At 41.7% G+C, this 22,790-nt stretch overlaps 1 long non-coding RNA gene and 1 pseudogene across 1 annotated transcript in view; both read left to right on the top strand.

The window, feature by feature from the left end:
* Window positions 1–22,790, top strand: part of LOC148163761 (uncharacterized) — a 51,309-nt gene that overhangs the window by 12,004 nt on the left and 16,515 nt on the right. The window lies entirely within an intron of this gene.
* Window positions 19,181–20,041, top strand: LOC114225728 (large ribosomal subunit protein eL6 pseudogene; annotated as a pseudogene).

Below are 22,790 nucleotides of genomic sequence, written 5' to 3' on the forward strand. Positions count from 1 at the left end.
TCCAGCCTGCACCTATACCTTAAGAATTCCTTACATTCAAGTGTCAGAAGAAGACTTGGGTCTGGTTTATAGATGGAATATTCTGCATGATATCCAGGCACCATCCAAAAGTAAACAGCTGCAACACAACAGTCCCTCTCTGGGACATCCCTGAAGGACAGCGGTGAAGGGAAATTCTCCCAGTGGGCAGAACTTTGAACAGTGTGCCTGTTTGTTCACTTTTCTTGGAATGAGAAATGTCCAGATGTGCAATTATATACCAATTTGTCAGTTGTGGCCAATAGTGTGGTTGAATCGTCAGGGACTCAGAAGGAAATAATTGGATAATTAGTGACAAAATCATTTGGAGAAGAACTATGTGTGGAGACCTCAATGAATGGGCAAAAAATGTGAGGATATTTGTGTCCCATGTGAATGTTCACTGAAGGATGACCTCAGCAGAAGGGTTTTTTTTTTTAAAGATTTATTTATTTATTTGAGAGAGAGAGAGTGTGAGCAGGGGGAGGGGCAAAGGGAGGGGGAGAGAATCCTCAAGCAGACTCCCTGGTGAATGCAGAGCCCAACACGAGGCTTGATCCCACGATCCTGAGATCATGACATGAGCAGAAATCAAGAGTTGGATGCTTAACTGACTGCGTGCCCCTGGTGCCCAGGCAGAAGAGGGTTTTAATAACTGTGTAGATAAGATGACCTGTTCTGTGGATACCAGTCAGCCTCCTTCCCCAGCCACTCCTGTCATCACCCACTGGGCTCATGAGCCAAGTGGCCATGGTGGCAGAGATAGAGGTTATGTATGGGTTCAGCAACATGGATTTCCACTCATCAAAGACAATCTAACTATGGCCACTATTTGAGTATCCAGGCATTCTTGGCTCTATTAGACTCAGAAGCCCAAGTCACAGTAATTCTAGGCAACTCTTCTAAATTCCCCAAGGGAGACTGTTATAATGTAAGGGCATAACAGGTAAAACAAATTAAACTAGGTGTGTCTACTGATAATATATTTCTAAAACAATTGCCAGTGGTGGTGGCCCTTCTGTTTCTCTTTTTTGCTATTATAGCTATAGATATCCTCACCCAGCCACATGCCTGTTGGAATAATCTCAAATTCCTAGTCTTTCTCATGGGAACCACCAAAAGGGAACATGTCCAACTGCCTTTTTCAGTGAAAACAGTAAGTACACCACAGTATCAGCTAACTCAATGTACACAGGGCCTTCGCTGGTGATATGCTGGATACTGGGGTCATTAGGCCCACCATCTCACCCTTTAATCTGGCCAGTGGTAAGACTGTCTTCCAGTGAATAGAGATTTACAATTGATTATCAAAACTTAAATGCACAGGTTCTTGCCATCAAGGTTCCTGATATTATAGAGATGATAGATGCCATCTGAAAACCTTAGGACGCCTACTTTGCTGTTCCAGATCTAGCCAACATGCTTTACTCGGTCCTTATAACTGAATACTCACAACCTTAATTTGATTTTCATTTTGAGGGCACCCAGTGTACCTTTACTCGGCTGCCCAGGGTTATCTAAATAACCCCACTATCATCTATAATCTATTCAGACAAAATCTAAATTTACCCAGATTCACCCATTACTGCCTTTGACGTGAGACTCTACTAAGGAGACCTCCTGATGTTGCCATCTAATAGTAACACTTACATCTAATAGTAACACAACATTTACAGTGGGGAGGGTGGGCCGTTGCCTCACATAAGATCCAAGGACCTGCCATTTTTGTTCAGTTTCTTAGCATATTGAGCTGAGGGGTGCAAAATTCCTCTCACGGTAAAACATCAACTCCATACAACAACCTACTACACGGCAGCAGGCACAACAAATGTTAGGTCTCTTCACCTTTTGGAAGCAACACATTTCACACTTACCCATTCTACTTAGGCCTATTTATGCTATTACATGTAAATTGACTTCTTTCCCTTGGTGAGAACCTCAACAGACTGCCTCACAAATGACTCAGCAAGCCATACAGCAGGTCTTGTCCTTAGTCTCTGCAGCATCAGATTTGTGGGTTGAATCTTGGCAATGCCTGATTATGCCTCATGGAGTCTCCAGACTAAGCATGGCTCTATGGGGTTCTGGACCAGACATCTGCCCCAGACAGCAGCTCAGTATAAGTTACTAGAGGGCTAATTTTTAGCAGTCTACTGGGCCCTTTTAGAGTCAGAGGTATTAATGGGCTGACAGCCAATACTGCTTTGTATACAAGTCCCCATCCTGCTGTGGATCAGGAATTCAACCCAGCAGAGGCTTGGCATGGCCACTGAGGACTCACTGTTAAAATGGGAATGGTACCTTTTAGGAAAGGGCTAAACTTGATGTCAAGGGCCTTTTTAAATTACAGGAGGATGTGACTTCCCTCCCCCAACTCAAGTGCAAGTAGTGGCACTCCCACAGTTGGTTCCTTCAGCAGTTTTGGAAGCCCCTTGGGACCCACCTTCTGACATGGAAAGAGAGTTGGTGTTCTTCACCAATGGCAGTACCACCACTGTATGCAATGCAGCCTGCTGGAAGGCCACAGCATATCATCCTGCTAGTGGCATATCCCTAGTCAGGGAGGGCTCTCCTGTCTCGGCCCAACTGGCAGAATTGGTGGCCATGCACTTGCCTCTACAATGGCCAGGTTGTAGAGACTCCCAAGAACATACATTTTTGATGATTCCTGGGCAGTAGCCAATGGGCTTGTAGTGTGGTCTGCACAATGGCAAAAAGATAATTTCATGATTTAGGGAAAGCCCCTCTGGAGTGCCTCCATTTAGGAAGAAATAGCCAATTTGTACATAAGGATTATGGTCAATAATGTCTCAGCATACACATGCTAACAAACACAAGAAACACATTATAATAACATTGCAGACTCATCCAAACTGCATATGGGTTCCACGTGAGCCACATTTGGAGTACCAAACACAGCCCTGGACACAGCTAATCCCCTAGAGATGCCATATCCATAGCAGAGTGGGCCCATATTATATCAGGCCATAAGAGAGTGACAGCACTCACTGACTGGGCATACAGGAGCAGCATCCCCCCCCCCCCCCCCCCGCTTTAGCCAAAGTGGTCGCAGACAAGTGCCCCTTTTGCTCCCAAAGAAAACTCCGAAAAGTTCCCAGGTGGGGACATGTGCCCCTTGGTGACAGAACTTATCTGGTGGAAAACTGATTTTACCAGACTGCTGCTGCTTTCTGCTGGAGCTCCCAGGTATGCTGCCACCATCATAGAACCTTCACTGGACTTCTGCTGGCTGCTCTTTCCAAAAACGCTGCTTCCCATTGTAGAATCTCCTCCTTAACTAGGTATGTGTGTATCCCCTTTGGCCCATGAGACATTGTAGATTTAGATCAAGCTACCCATTTCACCTCCTAAGCTGTTCACACATGGGCTCCAGAAACATGGAGTCTAGTGGAATTTCCACCTAGCCTATGGTTCTCAAGGGGCTGGACTTATAGAGAGGCAAGTGATTGCTGTTCCTATTGTTGAGGCATCACAGGACAGATTGTTGTGAGTTTACCCAAACTATTCTATGATGATGCTGTCTTGGCATTCATTTTGTGTGGTCAAATGGCCTACAGGAGCCTTGGACTGACACTAGTCCCCTCCAACAAATTCATGCCCTAGAGAACAGCCATAAGCAAATGTAAATTCTTGGTAGGATCCTCTCCCCTGAACCCCCAAAGCCTTGTGAGCAACAGTCTCCCTTGCTTTCCAGAGCCTTTCCTTTGCTGTCCCTTAGGTTAAGAGCCTTGTGGAGCTTACCAAAACCTGCCTCTTTTTGGCTTGAATTGACCAATCTGACCTTAGTCCAAGAACCCCAAAGCCCTCCTTCCATGGAAAGCATGTGCCCCAGGTCCTGCTGCTTACTCTTTGCCTTCACCCTGTCTTGACCTCCCCTGTGGCCCCTCTCTACATGCTGTGTACTTTCTCCAGGCCCTATGAGTACTAAACTTCTCTATTTCAGTTTCCCTTGTGGTCTTTTGTTGAACTACAGCCTGCCATCACATACCCTGGTGTTGTACTTAATAAATATTAATTACATGTTAATTTAACAAATTCACAACTGAAGTTCATTCAAGTTGTTTTGTAGTTCTCCCTTCTATTTCTCAAGTTTAAGAAAATTAATATAGACTCAGGGCTTACAATAGTGAGAAGCCTACTCTGGGGCTTCAGTTGACCTTAAGGAACATTCTGTCCACCCAATTCACACCAACTTCCATACAGTTCCATACAGTTTTGGTCCTTTACCCTTCATCACTGCCAAGACTGGGCAATGCTGGTGTCAAAGGAAATATTAGCAGAGCAAACTCTTGACAGTTTGCACAGCATAGGGATCAAAGTGTGAGAGTAAGGACAAATGGCAGTTGAGGACTATGGTCAGTTTAGGAAAGAAAACAACATGGTCTTCTTTCAGGATACGCCTTAGTTTCTCTTTTAGCTTCCGAGAAGCTTTTCTGTGTGTCTCATTTGTTCCCCACTTTCTTAATGATATTTTATGCTTTCACTGTATTTCTTTGGCCAGTTAATTAAGCTCTTTTTTTTTTTTCCCTAGAAAGACAGGAGCTTTAATTTCCTACTTTCTGAGAGACTCACATTGGCTTACATTATTTTAAATGTAGCAGCGACAGTATGTATCTGTAATTTACACATGAATTGTAGCACAGTTTCCTTTTTATTTATTGGGATTATAAAAAAGTGAAAGTAAATTATGAGATAGTGTTACAGAAGTAGATAATTTATTCTATTTGACATCCTTTTCTTACATCCATTATGCCATGTAGTATCTGGGAAGCTGTGTTGTTCATTTCCAGAGAGAATTCATTTTGTTTTAACGACAAATACAGTTTAAGACCGAAGTAGTTTTAACATCTTAATGTCTTTTTTCTATTGAGTTACCTTTCAATTCAAATGAAATGTGGTTTAGTTGCCTTCTGGCAGTTGCTTCTCCTTACTTCCTCTCTTCCATCCTTTTCTGTTTCTGCCCCCTTCTCTCATCTCAAGTAATGACTATATTCTTCTATTCTATCTTCTAGAAACTTTTCTGTTTCGTCATTACATTTAAATCTAAAATCTTCCTAAAGTCATTTTTTTGTGGTAGTAATGTAGAAGTCAAATTTTATTTTATTCCATATGGCTATCCAACTGACCCAGCACCACTTATTTAAAACAAACAAACAAACAAACATACAAACATTTTCTGACGGTTCTGCATTGCCACATTTGTGGTAAAAAAATATATACAGTTCCTGAAATTAAGAATTCCTCATACTGGGGTGGGGGGATGGGTTAGCCTGGTGATGGGTATTAAAGAGGGCACGTACTGCATGGAGCACTGGGTGTTATACGCAAACAATGAATCATGGAACACTACATCAAAAACTAATGATGTAATGTATGGTGATTAACATAACATAATAATAAATATTCTGATTATAAAAAAATATATAGAGAGAGTTCCTTTATTTCTCTTGTCTACATTATGTCTTATTTTCCTGTTTGTCTATTCTTAAACAGTACCACACTGTCTTTTTTATTTTGTACTAATATCTATGTTACTACTTTTTTTAAAATAATTTTTATTGTTATGTTAATCACCATACATTACATCATTAGTTTTTGATGTAGTGTTCCATGACTCATTGTTTGTGCATAACACCTGTGCTCCACGCAGAATGTGCCCTCTTTAATACCCGTCACCAGGCTAACCCATCCCCCCACCCCCTCCCCTCTAGAACCCTCAGTTTGTTTTTCAGAGTCCATCGTCTCTCATGGTTCGTCTCCCCCTCCAACTTACTCCCCTTCATTCTTCCCCTCCTGCTATCTTCTTCTTCTTTTCTTTTTCTTAATATATACTGCATTATTTGTTTCAGAAGTACAGATCTGTGATTCATCAGTCTTGTACAATTCACAGCGCTCACCATAGCACATACCCTCCCCAATGTCTATCACCCAGGCACCCAATCCCTCCCACCCCCCACCACTCCAGCAACCCTCAGTTTGTTTCCTGAGATTAAGAATTCCTCATATCAGTGAGGTAATATGATACATGTCTTTCTCTGACTGACTTATTTCACTCAGCATAACACCCTCCAGTTCCAGTTCCATCCACATCCTTGCAAATGGCAAGATCTCATTCCTTTTGATGGCTGCATAATATTCCCTTGTATATATATACCACTTCTTCTTTATCCATTCATCTGTCGATGGACATCTTGGCTCTTTCCACAGTTTGGCTAATGTGGACATTGCTGCTATAAACATTGGGGTGCATGTATGTCAACGTCTAGTGCGTTGGGGGCCCTGGGTAAGGGTCGCGAAAGAACCGGGACACAGGGGATGCAGAGCAAAGGCAGCACTTGCAACTGCATGCTGTCGTTTATTTCCCACATAGCTATATACTTGTAGCAATCAGATAAGCATAACAATATGTACCTTCACACATAATGGGATTAAACTAACATCTTTGAAAAGGGATACACTAAAGAATTCTCTCAGCCACCCTTCCTCTGGAGACAGCATGTTCTTGTCCTAAGGAGGGACGCCTCTAATCTAGGCAAGAGCCACTTCTTGCAGATCCAGGCATTCAGAACTTGCAACATGAGATAAGGGGAAGAGAACATTTTCTCCTCCTTGCTCAGGTTTGCCTGGCTTTCCTAACTCTCACTGCAGTCCTTGAATGACCCTGGCTCGCAAGGGGCCTGCAAGCCTATGCCATCTCATTTCCCCCTTTTTTCTTTTGTTTTAATAAAATTGCCTTCCAGAGGGTGGCCATAGAATTCTGTGATGGCTTTAAATAGCAAAAATGCAACAGCATGAAGCATAAGATAATAACCAGTAGAATGAACCCCATTCCTCCTGCAGTGTGCCCTAAACTCTGAATGATACCTTTTGGGTTTAATCCCTCAAGTTGTTTAAGGAACAAGTCTGCCAATGTGGCAGTATCTTCAGTCTCAAATGGTCTACCAAACACTTCCTGAATGTTTGTGTGCAAATTATTGATCATGTCAATTGCTGACGAGTTACCTTCCAAGTATCTTTGGATGACGCTCCAATCATGCTGTGACTTATTATATTTTAAATTGGTAACACAAAAAGTCGTAGAATTCCAATCGCAACGCAGCCAAATCTGTCTCTCTAGTGTCAATACCTTCTTCCCTAACCAGCCCACTGTCTGCCTAAGGACATCTATTTGTGTTTGCAAGCGAGTATCAATCATAGTTTGTGAAAGCCAAAGATCCCGAGAGTCACGGTGCCAATCTTCCACAAAATGTTTAGTTTGTAAAGATGTATGTAATGCTATACCTGATACCGCGGCTAATGTGGTAACTGTAATCAAACTTAAAACAACCGCTACAATAATGCCAACAAAGCGCTTAGTACGTTTCAGCATCTTTTTGAAGAATTCCAAAACTAAGGCGTCCACGGGATTTTGAGCCCATGGTCGTTCTAGATTTACCGGAAGCCAAATGTGAGAACGTTGTTGCAAAATCATAAGAGAAAATCCTGGCTCAAATTCTATAGAACTATTAATACAAGAATATAGTCGACATTTGGTACAGTTAATTCCATTATCGAAACTAAAATTCCCAACCAGAAATAGATATGGCAGAGGTACACAAGCAGTTACATTCATTTCTTTAAAAATAGTGAAGTTATAAGTTGATGCAGAGTTCGCTGTGCCAGAAAAAGTTCCATTGTACATTCGAACAGTCTTAAGCGCAGCTGCAATTTTCCATAAGTGTGTTTGAATATGATCAGGAAATTTCTGATGTGATATATGAGGATCTGCAATGCCGCCATCTCCCCAGGCCATCAATTGATGATTCACCATTGACTCATTCCATTGGCTCCGCGGCAGTATCATTTGTCGCCTCGGCTGAAGATGATACAGTAAGTAAGGCACACATTCGAATTGGTCCTCGACCGGATCCATCTTGCGGGGAGCCAGGAACAGGTCCGTCCATCCTCTGTGGAGACATAAGCATAACCCTTCCCTCTATAAAGTAATAGCCCTGGTTGCCACTCTGCATCTGCCGCCGGTTTAAACCATATATATTCATTTAACGGAGGAGGAGCCGCCTCTCCTTCTATGAAATGCTTTTCTGCTCGGGAAAGAATATCTCCTTGCGGAAGATTCAAGAAATTGAGTGTAAATAGTGCCTGTATCAAAATAGAACGCGCATTAGATTGAGTGAATGATAATATATGATCCTTTTTCCTCCTTTTTAATTTTTTAATTTGCAACTTTAAAGTACTATGCGCACGTTCCACAATAGCCTGTCCTTGAGGGTTGTACTCAATGCCTGTTTTATGCATTATACCATATTGTTTACAAAAGGTTTGAAATTTTTTGCTGCTATATGCAGGGCCATTGTCTGTCTTAATAGTAGATGGTAGGCCCATCACAGCGAAAGTTTCTAATAGATGGGTGATGACATGTTGTGCAGTTTCACCAGCTTGTGCAGTAGCCCATATGAATTGAGAATAAGTATCTATTACAACATGTACATAAGATAATCGACCAAATTGTGTCACATGAGTAACATCCATTTGCCAAAGTTCATTGGCATATGTGCCTCGGGGGTTTACCCCAGCTTTTGTAGTGCGCAGATGTAAAGGTCTACAGATTGGACATTGCTTCACGATATGTTTTGCCTGACGGTATGGAATTTTATATTGAACATGTAACCTTCCGGCATTGGTGTGTAGTAAATTATGTTCTTCCTCCGCAGATACAAAAGACACCAAAGCGTCCACTTGAGCATTACCATGTGTCAATGAACCAGGAAGATTAGTATGGGAGCGAATATGAGTCACATAAACACGGGCATTCCGATTTTTAAGCAAAGTTTGCAAAAGTAAAAATAGGTTAAGTAAATTGGACTTATGTGAATGTACAACAGCAGTGCATATATTTTTAAGGACTCCTACAGCGTAAGCAGAATCAGTGATGATATTTACAACGGAGGGAAAATCCTTTAACACTTGAGCAATGGCGAACAATTCATTTTGCTGAACTGAATTAAAGTCTGTATACTGAACCCAATATTTAGTAGGGGTCCAGTAAACACTTTTAGTTTTGGAGCCATCGGTAAAGACCGTGGGTGCATCAATTAGGGGTTGATCACTGATGATATCCTGAATAACAAACTCTTGTTTACGAAAACAGTCCCATAACTTTCCTTTGGGAAAATGATAATCAATTTGACCAACATACCCTGCTAAAGCAATTTGGAGTTCTTCCATATTTCGTAATAAAAATGAAAATTGATCCTTGGACAAGGGGATAACAATGTCCATAATGTCATAACCAGTTATGGTTATAGCCCTGTCTCGAGCTTGTTCTATCAAATATGCTATTTGAATACCATAGGGCGTAATATTTTTTGAAAAATGATGTTTAGTATAGATCCATTCAATGGGTAACTCACTTTGACCGAGTATTGCCGTGGGATATTGCCATGTATTGAGGATGTATAATTTTAAAGGTAATGAGGGATCAATCCGGGTCAAGAAAGCAGATTTGATTTTTTCCTCTACAATTTCTTTTTAGGTGTCCTATTTGGCCACAACCAAAACACTTCATGTTATCTAGCTGCTTAGATTGTAAGGAATGCCAAGTAGTGGCCATGGTTTCAGCAAACAACTGCATCTTTCGACTCTCTGATGTTACATCCTTACAGGCCTTCATGAAGGTGTTAATGTCTCCTGTATCTTTAATGGGCAATATAATTCTCTTACAATCCTCGTTAGCATTCTCATACGCTAGCAACCTCAACAACTGTTGTCTAGCCTCTTCTCCAATAACAGTTCTTTCCAAAGTTAGTTTCAAACGTGATAAAAACTCAACATAAGGTTCATTAGTCTTTTGAATAACTTTAGTCCATGATCCATAATGCTCCCCTGCCGGCCGAATACGTTCCCATGCCTCCATACTAATCTCCCGTAGTTGGTCATGAATTTCTTCAGGGGTATTAATTTGGGCAGCAACATCAGAATATTGGCCTATCCCTGCCAACATTTGATAATCTATAACCTGTATTCGGGGATTGGGGCTTAATGTGTTCTGACGAGCCCGATCCATACATAGCTCAGAAAACCACATCTGCCATTGCAGATACTCAGGCTCTTTCAGGAGGGCTCTACAAAGGACCCTCCAGTCTTCAGAAGAGAAATTATTGTAATGTCAAGCTAGGCCATTAACTAGCTCCTTCACATAATGTGACTGTGGTCCATATAGAGACACTGCCTTTTTCAAGCGACCGATATCCTCTATTCCGATACCTTCATAATATGGTGCTTGTGCTACTCCCTGGACCGGGGGAGGCCTAATAACAGGAAAAGCAAAGACAGAATTATCAGCCTCGCTCTCATTATCGCTTTCTTCTAGCGCATCAAGCTCAGCCAAGGCAGCAGAAAGGAAAGGATTCTTAAGAGAAAGACCTGGTGCGGGTGGCAGAGGTGGAGCGGAGGGTTTTTTAAAGGACTTCTTAGATCCCTCCGCTATAGCCATAACCCGCTGAAAAACCTTAACAGTGATGCCATAGACAGCAAGTGAATGCTTCAGCATTCGAACATAAGGAGTAGAAGTTTCTTGTCCCATAACCCTGTTATTTAAGTTACTCACCCTTCCTGAACGTCCTTCAGGGTCCCTGTTCGGGCGCCAATTGTCAATGTCTAGTGCGTTGGGGTCCCTGGGTAAGGGTCGCGAAAGAACCGGGACACAGGGGATGCAGAGCAAAGGCAGCACTTGCAACTGCATGCTGTCGTTTATTTCCCACATAGCTATATACTTGTAGCAATCAGATAAGCATAACAATATGTACCTTCACACATAATGGGATTAAACTAACATCTTTGAAAAGGGATACACTAAAGAATTCTCTCAGCCACCCTTCCTCTAGAGACAGCATGTTCTTGTCCTAAGGAGGGACGCCTCTAATCTAGGCAAGAGCCACTTCTTGCAGATCCAGGCATTCAGAACTTGCAACATGAGATAAGGGGAAGAGAACATTTTCTCCTCCTTGCTCAGGTTTGCCTGGCTTTCCTAACTCTCACTGCAGTCCTTGAATGACCCTGGCTCGCAAGGGGCCTGCAAGCCTATGCCATCTCACATGTACCCCTTTGGATCCCTACATTTGTACCTTTGTGGTAAATACCCAGTAGTGCAATTGCTGGATCGTATGGTAGCTCTATTTTCAACTGTTTGAGGAACCTCCATACTGTTTTCCAGAGTGGTTTCACCAGCTTGCATTCCCACCAACAGTGTAGGAGGGTTCCCCTTACTCCTCATCCCCGCTAACATCTGTCGTTTCCTGACTTGTTAATTTTAGCCATTCTGATTGGTGTGAGGTGGTATCTCATTGAGGTTTTGATTCGGATTTCTCTGATGCCGAGTGATGTTGAGCACTTTTTCATGTGTCTGTTGGCCATTTGGATGTCTTCTTTGGAAAAATGTCTGTTCATGTCTTCTGCCCATTTCTTGATTGGATCATTTGTTCTTTGGGTGTTGAGTTTGACAAGTTCTTTATTGATTTTGGATACTAGCCCTTTATCTGATATGTCATTTGCAAATATTTTCTCCCATTCTGTCGGTTGTCTTTTGGTTTTGTGGACTGTTTCTTTTGCTGTGCAAAAGCTTTTTATCTTGATGAAGTCCCAATAGTTCATTTTTGCCCTTGCTTCCCTTGCCTTTGGCGATGTTTCTAGGAAGAAGTTGCTGCGACTGAGGTCGAAGAGGTTGCTGCCTGTGTTCTCCTTTAGGATTTTGATGGACTCCTGTCTCACGTTTAGGTCTTTCAACCATTTGGAGTCTATTTTTGTGTGTGGTGTAAGGAAATGGCCCAGTTTCATTCTTCTGCATGTGGCTGTCCACTTTTCCCAACACCATTTGTTGAAGAGACTGTCTTTTTTCCATTGGACATTCTTTCCTGCTTTGTCAAAGATGAGTTGACCATAGAGTTGAGGGTCCATTTCTGGGCTCTCTATTCTGTTCCATTGATCTATGTGTCTGTTTTTGTGCCAGTACCATACTGTCTTGATGATGACAGCTTTGTAATAGAGCTGGAAGTCCGGAATTGTGATGCCACCAGCTTTGCTTTTCTTTTTCAATATTCCTCTGGCTATTCAGGGTCCCTTCTGGTTCCATACAAATTTTAGGATTATTTGTTCCATTTCTTTGAAAAAAGTGGATGGTATTTTGATGGGGATTGCATGAATGTGTAGATTGCTCTAGGTAGCATTGACATCTTCACAATATTTGTTCTTCCAATCCATGAGCATGGAACGTTTTTCCATTTCTTTGTGTCTTCTTCAATTTCTTTCATGAGTATTTTATAGTTTTCTGAGTACAGATCCTTTGCCTCTTTGGTTAAATTTATTCCTAGGTATCTTATGTTTTGGGGTGCAATTGTAAATGGGATCGACTCCTTGATTTGTGTCTCTTCTGTCTTGTTGTTGGTGTATAGGAATGCCTCTGATTTCTGTGCATTGATTTTATATCCTGCTACTTTACTGAATTTCTGTATGAGTTCTAGCAGTTTTGGGGTGGAGTCTTTTGGGTTTTCCACATACACATCATCTCATCTGCAAAGAGTGAGAGTTTGACTTCCTCTTTGCCGATTTGGATGCCTTTGATTTCTTTTTGTTGTCTGATTGCTGTGGCTAGGACTTCTAATACTATGTTGAATAGCAGTGTTGATAGTGGACATCCCTGCCACGTTCCTGACCTTAGGGGAAAAGCTCTCAGCCTTTCCCCATTGAGAATGATATTCGCTCTAGGTTTTTCATAGATGGCTTTTATGATATTGAGGTATGTACCCTCTATCCCTATACTCTGAAGACTTTTGATCAAGAAAGGATGCTGTACTTTGTCAAATGCTTTTTCTGCATCTATTGAGAGGATCGTATGATTCTTGTTCTTTCCTTTATGAATGTATTTTATCACGTTGATTGATTTGCGGACGTTGAACCAAACTTGCAGCCCAGGGATAAATCGCACTTGGTCATGGTGAATAATCCTTTTAATGTACTGTTGGATCCTATTGGCTAGTATTTTGGTGAGAATTTTTGCATCCATGTTCATCAAGGATATTGGTCTGTAATTCTCCTTTTGATGGGGTCTTTGTCTGGTTTCGGGATCAAGGTAATGGTGGCCTCATAAAATGAGTTTGGAAGTTCTCCTTCCATTTCTATTTTTTGGAACAGTTTCAGGAGAATAGGTATTGATTCTTCTTTAAATGTTTGATAGAATTCCCCTGGGAAGCCATCTGGCCCTGGGCTTTTGTTTGTTGGGTGATTTTTGATGACTGCTTCAATTTCCTTAGTGGTTATAGTCTGTTCAGGTTTTCTATTTCTTCCTGGTCAATTTTGGTAGTTGATACATCTCTAGGAATGCACCCATTTCTTCCAGGTTATCTAATTTGCTGGCATAGAGTTGCTCATAATATGTTCTTATAATTGTTTGTATTTCTTTGGTGTTGGTTGTGATCTCTCCTCTTTCATTCATGATTTTGTTGATTTGGGTCATTTCTCTTTCTTTTTGATAAGTCTGGCCAGGGGTTTATCAATTTTGTTAATTCTTTCAAAGAACCAGCTCCTAGTTTTGTTGATCTGTTCTACTGTTCTTTTGGTTTGTATTTCATTGATTTCTGCTCTGCTCTTTATTATTTCTCTTCTCCTGCTGGATTTGGCTTTATTTGCTGTTTTTTCTCTAGCTCCTTTAGGTGTAGGGTTAGGTTGTGTATTTGAGACCTTTCTTGTTTTTTGAGAAAGGCTTGTATTGCTATATACTTTCCTCTCAGGACTGCCTTTGCTGTATCCCAAAGATTTTGAACAGTTGTGTTTTCATTTTCATTGGTTTTCATGAATTCTTCCATAAAGAAGAAATTAAATTCTTCTTTAATTTCCTGGTTCACCCATTCATTCTTTAGTAGGATGCTCTTTAGCCTCCATGTATTTGAGTTCTTTCTGACTTTCCTCTTGTAATTGAGTTCTAGTTTCAAAGCATTGTGGTCTGAAAATATGCAGGGAATAATCCCAATCTTTTGGTACCGGTTGAGACCTGATTTGTGACCTAGGAGGTGATCAATTCTGGAGAATGTTACATGAGCACTTGAGAAAAATGTGTATTCCACTGTTTTGGGATGGAATGTTCTGAATATGTCTGTGAAGTCCATTTGGTCCAGTGTGTCATTTAAAGTCTTTATTTCCTTGTTGATCTTTTGCTTAGATGATGTGTCCATTTCAGTCAGGGGGGTGTTAAAGTCCCCCACAATTATTGTATTGTGGTGAATGTGTTTCTTTGCTTTTGTTATTAATTGCCTTATATAATTGGCCACTCCCATATTAGGGGCATAGATATTTACAATTGTTAGATCTTGTTGGATAGACCGTTTAAGTAGGATATTAGTGTCCTTCTTCATCTCTTATTACAGTCTTTGTTTTAAAATCTAATTTGTCTGATATAAGGATTGCCACCCCAGCTTTCTTTTGGTGTCCATTAGCATGGTAAATGGTTTTCCACCCCCTCACTTTCAATCTGGGGGTGTCTTTGGGTCTAAAATGAGTCTCTTGCAGACAGCATATGGATGGGTCTTGTTTTTTAATCCAATCTGATAGCCTGTGTCTTTTGATTGGGGCATTGAGCCCATTTACATTCAGGGTAACTATTGAAAGGTATGAATTTAGTGCCATTGTATTGCCTATAAGGGGACTGTTACTGTATATTGTCTGTGTTCCTTTCTGATCTATGCTGCTTTTAGGCTCTCTTTTTGCTTAGAGGACCCCTTTCAATATTTCTTGGAGGGCTGGTTTCGTGTTTGCAAATTCCTTTAGTTTTTGTTTGTCCTGGAAGCTTTTTATCTCTCCTTCTATTTTCAATGACAGCCTAGCTGGATATAGTATTCTTGGCTGCATATTTTTCTTGTTTAGTGCTCTGAAGATCTCATAGCTGTCCTTTCTGGCCTGCCAGGTCTCTGTGGATAGGTCTGTTGCCAATCTAATGTTTCTACCATTGTAGGTTACATATCTCTTCTCCCGAGCTGCTGTCAGGATTTTCTGTTTGTCTCTGAGACTCGTAAGTTTTACTATTAGATGTCGGGGTGTTGACCTATTTTTACTGATTTTGAGAGGGGTTCTCTGTGCCTCCTGGATTTTGATGCCTCTTTCCTTTCCCAAGTTAGGTAAGTTCTCTGTTGTAATTTGCTCCAGTATACCTTCTGCCCTCTCTCTCTTTCTTCTTCTTCTGGGATCCCAATTATTCTAATGTTGTTTTGTCTTATCATATCGCTTATCTCTCGAATTCTGCCCTCGTGATCCTGTAGTTGTTTATCTCTCTTTTTCTCAACCTCTTTATTTTCCATCATTTGGTCTTCTATATCACTGATTCTCTCTTCTGCCTCTTTTATCCTAGCTGTTAGTGCCCCCATTTTTAATTGCACCTCATTAATAGCCTTTTTGATTTCGACTTGGTTAGATATTACATCTTTTATTTTTCCAGAAAGTGTTTCTCTAATAACTTCCACACTTTTTTCAAGCCCAGCTAGTATCTTTAAAGTCATGATTCTGAACTCTAGGTCTGACATCATACTAATGTCAGTATTGAGTAGGTCCCTGGCAGACAGTACTACCTCTTCTTCTTTTTGCTGAGGTGATTTTTTTCGTCTTGTTATTTTGTCCAGAGGAGAATAGATGAATGAGAGAACAGAATGCTGACAGGTTAACAACGTCTCCAGGAAATATACTCTATACAAATCAGAAAAGACCTGAAACCAGGGGACAAGAAAGGGAAAGAATGAAGAAAGAGAAAAAAAAAGGAAAAAGAAAAAGATAAAAACAAACAAAAACAGAACAAAACAAAAAAAACCAGAATATGATCAAATATGATCAGGCTAGTGCATAGATCAGTGCCACACACTAGAGTCTGGGAGTATTTTGGTCTGTTAGAAGAAAGTGCCTCCTAATATTTTAAAGGAAGAAAGACTTATATATGTACAAAATAAGGGTTGATACAATGAAGGGATGGAAGATGACTGCAAAGATGAAAATTATAAAAGATTTTATAAAAGGAATTGATAAGAAGTTGTTTTTAAAAAGAAAGAAGATTTAAAAAAAAGAAAAAAAGGAGAGAATGTGATCAGGCAGGAGACTAGAACAAAGCCATACACTAGTGATTTAGGGTATATTTTGATCTGTTAGAAGAAACTGTATCTCAAAATTTTAAAGAGAGAACAACTTACATGTATATATGCCAAAAATAAGGGTAACTACTATGAAGGGATAAAAATATGACTCTAAAAATGAAAAATAAAAAATGTTTTTTTAAAAAAGGGATTGATAAGGTGGTTGAAAAAGGGAAAAAGAAAAATTAAAAAAACAGTTAAAAAATTAACTTTGAAAAACTAGTGAATTATGGTAAAAAAGCCATGAATTCTATGTGCAGTATTCCCCTAGCGCTGGAGTTCTCCCATTCTCCTTGATCGGTAAACTTGGTCTTGGCTTGCTGGCTGTTCTTGCTGATATTCTGGGGGAGGGACCTGTTGCCATGGTTCCCAAATGTCTCTGCCAGAGGCGGAATTGCCCCGCCCTTGTGAGTCCGGGCTAAGCAAGCTGCTCAGGTTTGCTCTCAGGAGGTTTTGTTCCCTGCAAGCTCTGGGTACAGCTTTGGAGGACCAGGGTGAAAATGGTGGCCTCCCAATCTCTGCCTGGAGGAGCTGAGAACTTGGGGCCCTGCTCCTCAGTGCGCCCCCAGAGAAAACCAGTCACTCCTGTCTCCCCGGTCTCCAGCCGCACTCCGTGCTCACCCGGCCTGTGACCGAGCGTTTTTATCTCAGGCACCCGACCCCGTGTGGAGTCTCCAAACCCAGCAGATCCCTGCGGTGCACTCCCGCGCCGCTCCTCCCGGGGGAGGAAGGGGAGTCTGCCTGGCTCTGCCGCTTGATGGGTCCCTGCTGGAGGAGCAGTGGCCCGACTGGGCCGCGGATCACAGTTTATGGCCACCCCGAGCTGAGAGCCCGCACCTCAGCTCCGTCTCTGCAGCCGGCTTCCCCGCTCCGATACCTGGGAGCTCTGCCGCCCTCAGGCACCCCCAGTCTTTCTGTGACCCCGAGGGTCCTGAGACCACACTGTCCCGCGAGGGTTCCACCCCCCACTTAGCCACTGGAGCGACGTCCCTCAGCGGAGCCGACTTCTAAAAATTTCCGATTTTGTGCTCTGCAGCTCTATCACTTGCCAGAAGCGGCCGATGGAGGCCCCCTCCCCCGCCGTCTATCCTCCCGAATATCGCCTCAGATTCACTTCTCCGCAGGTCCTACCTTCCAGAAAGTGGTCGCTTTTCTGTTCAGAGTGTTGTTACTATTCTTATCTTCGATCTCCTGGCTACGGCCATACCACCCTGAACGCGCCCGATCTGGTCTTATCTTCGATCTCCTGTTGAGTTCATAGGTGTTCAGAGTGGTTTGATCCCTATTCAGCTGAATTTCTGAGACCAGACAAAATCCAGGTCTCCTACTCCTCCACCATCTTGCCGTACCACACTGTCTTAATTACAGTAGCTTTACATTGTCTTGATATCAGATAGAGCAGGTCTTCCACCTCTGACTTTCTTTAGAAACATCCTGGGTTTTCTCTCTTCTTTGCCTTTTTTTTTTGAGAGGGAGAGAGAGAGGGTGGGGGAAGGGGCAGAAAGAGAGGGAGAGAGAGAATCTGAAGCAGGCTCCATGCCCAGCACGAGCCCGATGCAGGGCTTGATCTCACAACCCTGAGCCCAAATCAAGTCAGATGTTTAACCGACTAAGCCACTCAGGCACCCCAGTCTGTACTTTCTAATTGATTAAGTTTTTCTTTTCAGCTTATCTCTGAACTCAGGCAAAGACTCTTGGGGCAAAGTATTCTGTGATATGAACTGAAACTACTTCCTCAAGCAATAACGACTAATACGAGCCAGCAAGATCCCATGTGATTGACCCCAAAACAACCATCAACCTGACTTACTGCCTATCTGCACATACCCACTGACCTTTGTCCCACATTTCCCTTCTATAAACCAAGAAGTGTTTTTAGAACTTTGGAGACAGTCTTTGAGATGTTATTCCGCTGTCTTCTGGTATTGACCTCACTGAAATAAACTCCTTTCTTGTCTCACCATCGCTTGCCTCTCTGCCTTTGGATATTGTCAGTGGCAAGGGGCTGAACCTGGTCTGTTTGGGATCCCTAGAGCCAGGTGCTCCTGCACCCCTGCGCTCTGGTTACGTTGCAGCCCTGAAGCAGGCCTCCATAACCTGAGAATGAACGGATGTGTATGAGTTTTAAAAAAATTCTGTTTACATAAAATAAGAGACTGGCTTGGGAGCTGAAGTTTGTTGAACGCTACTTTGGACAAACAGGTTTATTTATTATACCCAGTGCAGTCTTCTTTTACTTCTTCATTAGTGTTTATTGTTTTCTCTTTAACAATTATTTGCTTATGGGCGCCTGGGTGGCTCAGTTGGTTAAGCGACTGCCTTCGGCTCAGGTCATGATCCTGGAGTCCCGGGATTGAGTCCTGCATCGGGTTCCCTGCTTGGCAGGGAGTCTGCTTCTCCCTCTGACCCTCCCCTCTTTCATGTGCTCTCTCTCTCTCTCTCATTCTCTCCCTCAAATAAATAAATAAAATCTTAAAAAAAACCAAAAACAACAAAAAAACAATTATTTGCTTATATCAATATGCGAATCTATTTTCTTCTGTTGTCTTATTCTTTGTTTCATTTTATTTTTACATTTCACATTTAGAGAGACTATCCATGAAGAATAAATGTTTCTTTTGTATGGAGGCCAGTATTCATTTTTATCTATATATCCATATTTCTTTGCAACATTCATTTACGAGTTCATCTTTTCCCCAGCTTTGTTACAAATCAGATCACTTTATGTTTGTGAATTTTTGAGCCCCCTGGCCTGTTCCATTTTTCTATTTCTCTATTCTTTTTCCAACCCAGAATGTTTATTTAATAATAGAGCTTAAAAGTAAATCTTTATATAAGCTAGTTAATTCCTGCAACTTTGTTCTCCATGATTATCTTGGCTATGTTTACCCTATGAAGTTTCCTATTGCTAAGTAACAAAATAGGACACAAACTTTGTGTCTTAAAATGATGAAATTTATTGTTCTTTTCCATCTTGCAAGATGGTGTGTGAAAAGGCTGAGAAGCCAGACACTAAAGAGAAGAAACCTGGCTGATGCTGGTGGCAGGATCAAGAAGGGTAACTTCAAGGCTAAAACACCAAAGAAAGGGAAGCCCCACTGCAGCCAAAACCCTGTCCTAGCTGGAAGAATTGGCAGATATTTCCCATTGGCTATCTATTCCAGAAAGGCCATGTACAATAAGAAGTATTCAGCAGCTAAATCCAGAGTTGAAAAGAAAAAGGAGAAGGTTCTTGCTAGTGTCACAAAACCAGTTTGTGGTGACAAGAATGGTGGTACCTGAGTGGTTAAACGTCACAAAATGTCTAGGTATTATCCTACTGAAGATGTGGCTTGAAAGCTGTTGAGCCATGGCCAAAAAAGAAACACCTTTCAGTTAGCATGTGAGAAAACTGCAAGCTAGTGTCACTCTTGGCACCATTGTGATCATCCTCACTGGGCTCCACAGAGGCAAGAGGTGGAGTAGTGAAACATTTGAGTAGTGGCTTGCTACTTGTGACTGGACCTCCGTCCCTCAGTCGAGTTCCTCTACGAAGAACACACCAGAAATCTGTCATTGCCCCCTGTACCAAAATTGCTATCAGCAATGTGAAAATTCCCAAGCATCTCACTGATGCTTACTTCAAGAAGTTGCGTACTGGGAAGGTCTTTGACAGGGAGAAAGAGAAATGTGAGATTATAGAGCAGAGCAAGGTTGATCAGAAAGCTGTGGACTCGCAAATTCTGCCAAAACTCAAAGCTGTTCCTCAGCTTCAGGGCTACCTTTGCTCTGTGTTTTCTCCCACAAATGGAGTTTACCCTCACAAACTGGTGTTCTACATTTCTTACAAAGAACCTCATTAAATAACTGATCTATTAAAACAATAATGACAATAATAACAACAAAATTTATTATCCTCCAGGTCTGTGGGTCTGAAGTCAAGGATGGCATTATGGGGCTCTTTGTTCAGAGTCTCTCAATGCTGAAATCACGGTGTCAGCTGGCTGTACTCTCATCTGGAGCCTGAGGTCTTCTTTGAAGCTCATTTGTGTTGTTGGCTGAATTAAGGCCATTCAGGCCTTAGTTATAGGACTAAGGGCCCCATTTGCCTGTTGGCTATTGGCAAGGAGTTGTTCTTAGCTCCTTGTGGTTACTTTCTGTTGCTTATGCGTTTCCCTCTTCATCTTTTTTTTCTTTCACTTTATCATTTATAAAGCCATACAACGGTTGCAAAGAAAGGAAGCAGTTGTACAGGAGTGGGTCAGCATCAGTGTACAATACATTTACGTCCAGGATAAGTAGCACAGGTCAGGATTTATATAAGGTGGCACTTCATCTTTAGAGCCAGTAACAGTGTACTGAGTTTTCTGAGTTTCAAATCTTTCTGACTTTCTTTTCTGTCACCAGTGGGAGAAAGCTTTCCTTTTTAAGAGCTCATGTGATTAAACCAGGCCCACCCAGATAATCTCCTTATGTTAAGGTTAACTGTGCCATATAAACTCGATCATGAGTGTAATGACTCATTGTATTTACAGACATCAGAGACTAGTGCAAGTCATCTTTGGGGAATTACTTTAGAAATTCTGCCTACTGCAGTCTACCCTCTGGCTTCCAAAGATTCTGTCTGTCCCAAATGCAAAATACATTCACCTCCTCCTATGGTTCTGTCATTCTATTTTCAGCATCAACTGAAAGTTCAATATCACATCTAAATGTTGTCAGCTCAAAGATTCCAGATCTCATCATCTAAATCATCTGAATGAGGTGGCTGAAAACCCTGAGCACAATTCCTCTACTGTGCAATTAAAGGGATAATTTATTTCCTCCCAACATATAACAGTTGGACAGACATATGATGCTAGCTAAAACATTCCTGTTTAAAAAGGGAGAAAATAGAAGATAAAAAGGAGTCATCAGTCAGAAAGAATTTTGAAATCCATTAGGTTTCTAGGCATGTGGACAATCCTCCCTGGTACTCACCGTGGTTCTGCTGAGTCAAACTTTCTTTTTTATGAAAGGCAGACCGCATGTGATGTGCCTAGCTGTTTAGTTTCATCAGCCTGCTTCCTGGTCTATAGAAATTGGGTTGCCTTTCATTTTTACTCTTTCTTTCTCTTTCTGTCTAAGCTGGAAATGTTTCTGCTAACATAAATCTCTTATAAACCATGTAGGCCTTGTGCGGATGTCATGATGACCCACTTCCCTAGTAGAAAGATACATCCACAAATCTTTTCAATCCCTTCTCTATCTTTGGCTAGGCTGGGATGTCTAAAGGTCAAGGCTCTTAAACTTCCTTTGATGAGCAGCTGAGATCTATGTGGACACCTTTACTATTTTAGGAGGATTTTTACGTGACTGAATACTCTGGCCTTTTGATCTTTGAGGTTCCAGCAAGAGGAGTCGTGTAGTCACACAGTTAGCTTTTTCTCTATGTCCACTTCATGAGCAATCTGTTAACTTTAGGATCTTTGCTGTCTGGATACGCAAGAGTTTTCCAAATCCTCTATTCCTGGTTCCTTTTTCTTTAACAATTCTTCCCTCATTTTCTCTCTCCTCTTGCATTTTACTAAAAGCAACAAGGAGAAACCAGGCTGTGCCTTTAATACTTGTCTTGGAAATCTCCTTGGCTAAGTATCCAACTTCATCATCTACAAATTCTGCTTTCTGCATAACTGAAGGAGACAATTCCACAAATTTTCTGCCAGTACATGAGAAGGATTTTCTTCTTCCAGTTTCCAATAACATGTTCCTCACCTTTTTCTAAGTCCTCACCAGCTGCCTCTTTTGCATGACCATTTCTACAACGGTCTATTTATTTTTTTGAAGATTTTATTTATTTATTTGACAGAGAGAGGAAGAGAGGAAGAGAGGGAGAGAAGGGGAGAGAGAGAGAGAGAGAGAGAGAGCACAAGTAGGCAAAGTGGTAGATAGAGGGAGAGGGAGAAGCAGGCTCCCTGCTGATGTGGGGCTCGATCCCAGGACCCTGGGATCATGACCTGAGCTGAAGGCAGACGCTTGACTGACTGAGCTACCCAGGTGCCCCTACAACAATCTCTTTAAGGCAATTTAGATTTTTCTATCCTGTTCCTCAAAATGTTCCCAGCCTCCAACCCCTACCCAATTCCCAAAGTAACAGTTTTAGGCATTTGCTGTGGCAACATCTTCCTTTTAGGTACCAAACTCTGTGTTTATTTTCTCTTGCTGCATAAGAAATGACCACAGATTTAGTGGCTTATATGATACCTTTTTATCATATCATAGTTTTTCAGGTCAGAAGTCTGACATATTGCAATTAAATTCTCTGTTCAGGGTCTCACAAAGCCAAAATCAAGGTGTCAGTGGGGTTGGGCTCTCTCCTGGAAGCTGTTGGGAAGAATCCTCTTCCAATCTCAGTCACATTGTTAGAAGAATCCTGTTCCTTGTGTCTGTGGTTGAAGGTCCTTGTTTCCTTGCTGGTTGACAGCTGCAGGCCACTGGACCCTCTGAGAAGCTATTCACATTCTTTCTCTCTTCAAACCAGCAAAGTCTTGTGGAGTACTTCTAACACTTTTTCTCTCTTAACTTCCTGTTCTGACATCACCTAGAGAAAGCTCTCTTTTAAAGGCTCATGCA

Source organism: Eumetopias jubatus, unplaced genomic scaffold (assembly GCF_037043125.1).
Source record: "Eumetopias jubatus isolate StellerSeaLion01/CBP00866 unplaced genomic scaffold, mEumJub1_p1.0 scaffold_8, whole genome shotgun sequence".
Classification (NCBI taxonomy): Eukaryota; Metazoa; Chordata; class Mammalia; order Carnivora; family Otariidae; genus Eumetopias; species Eumetopias jubatus.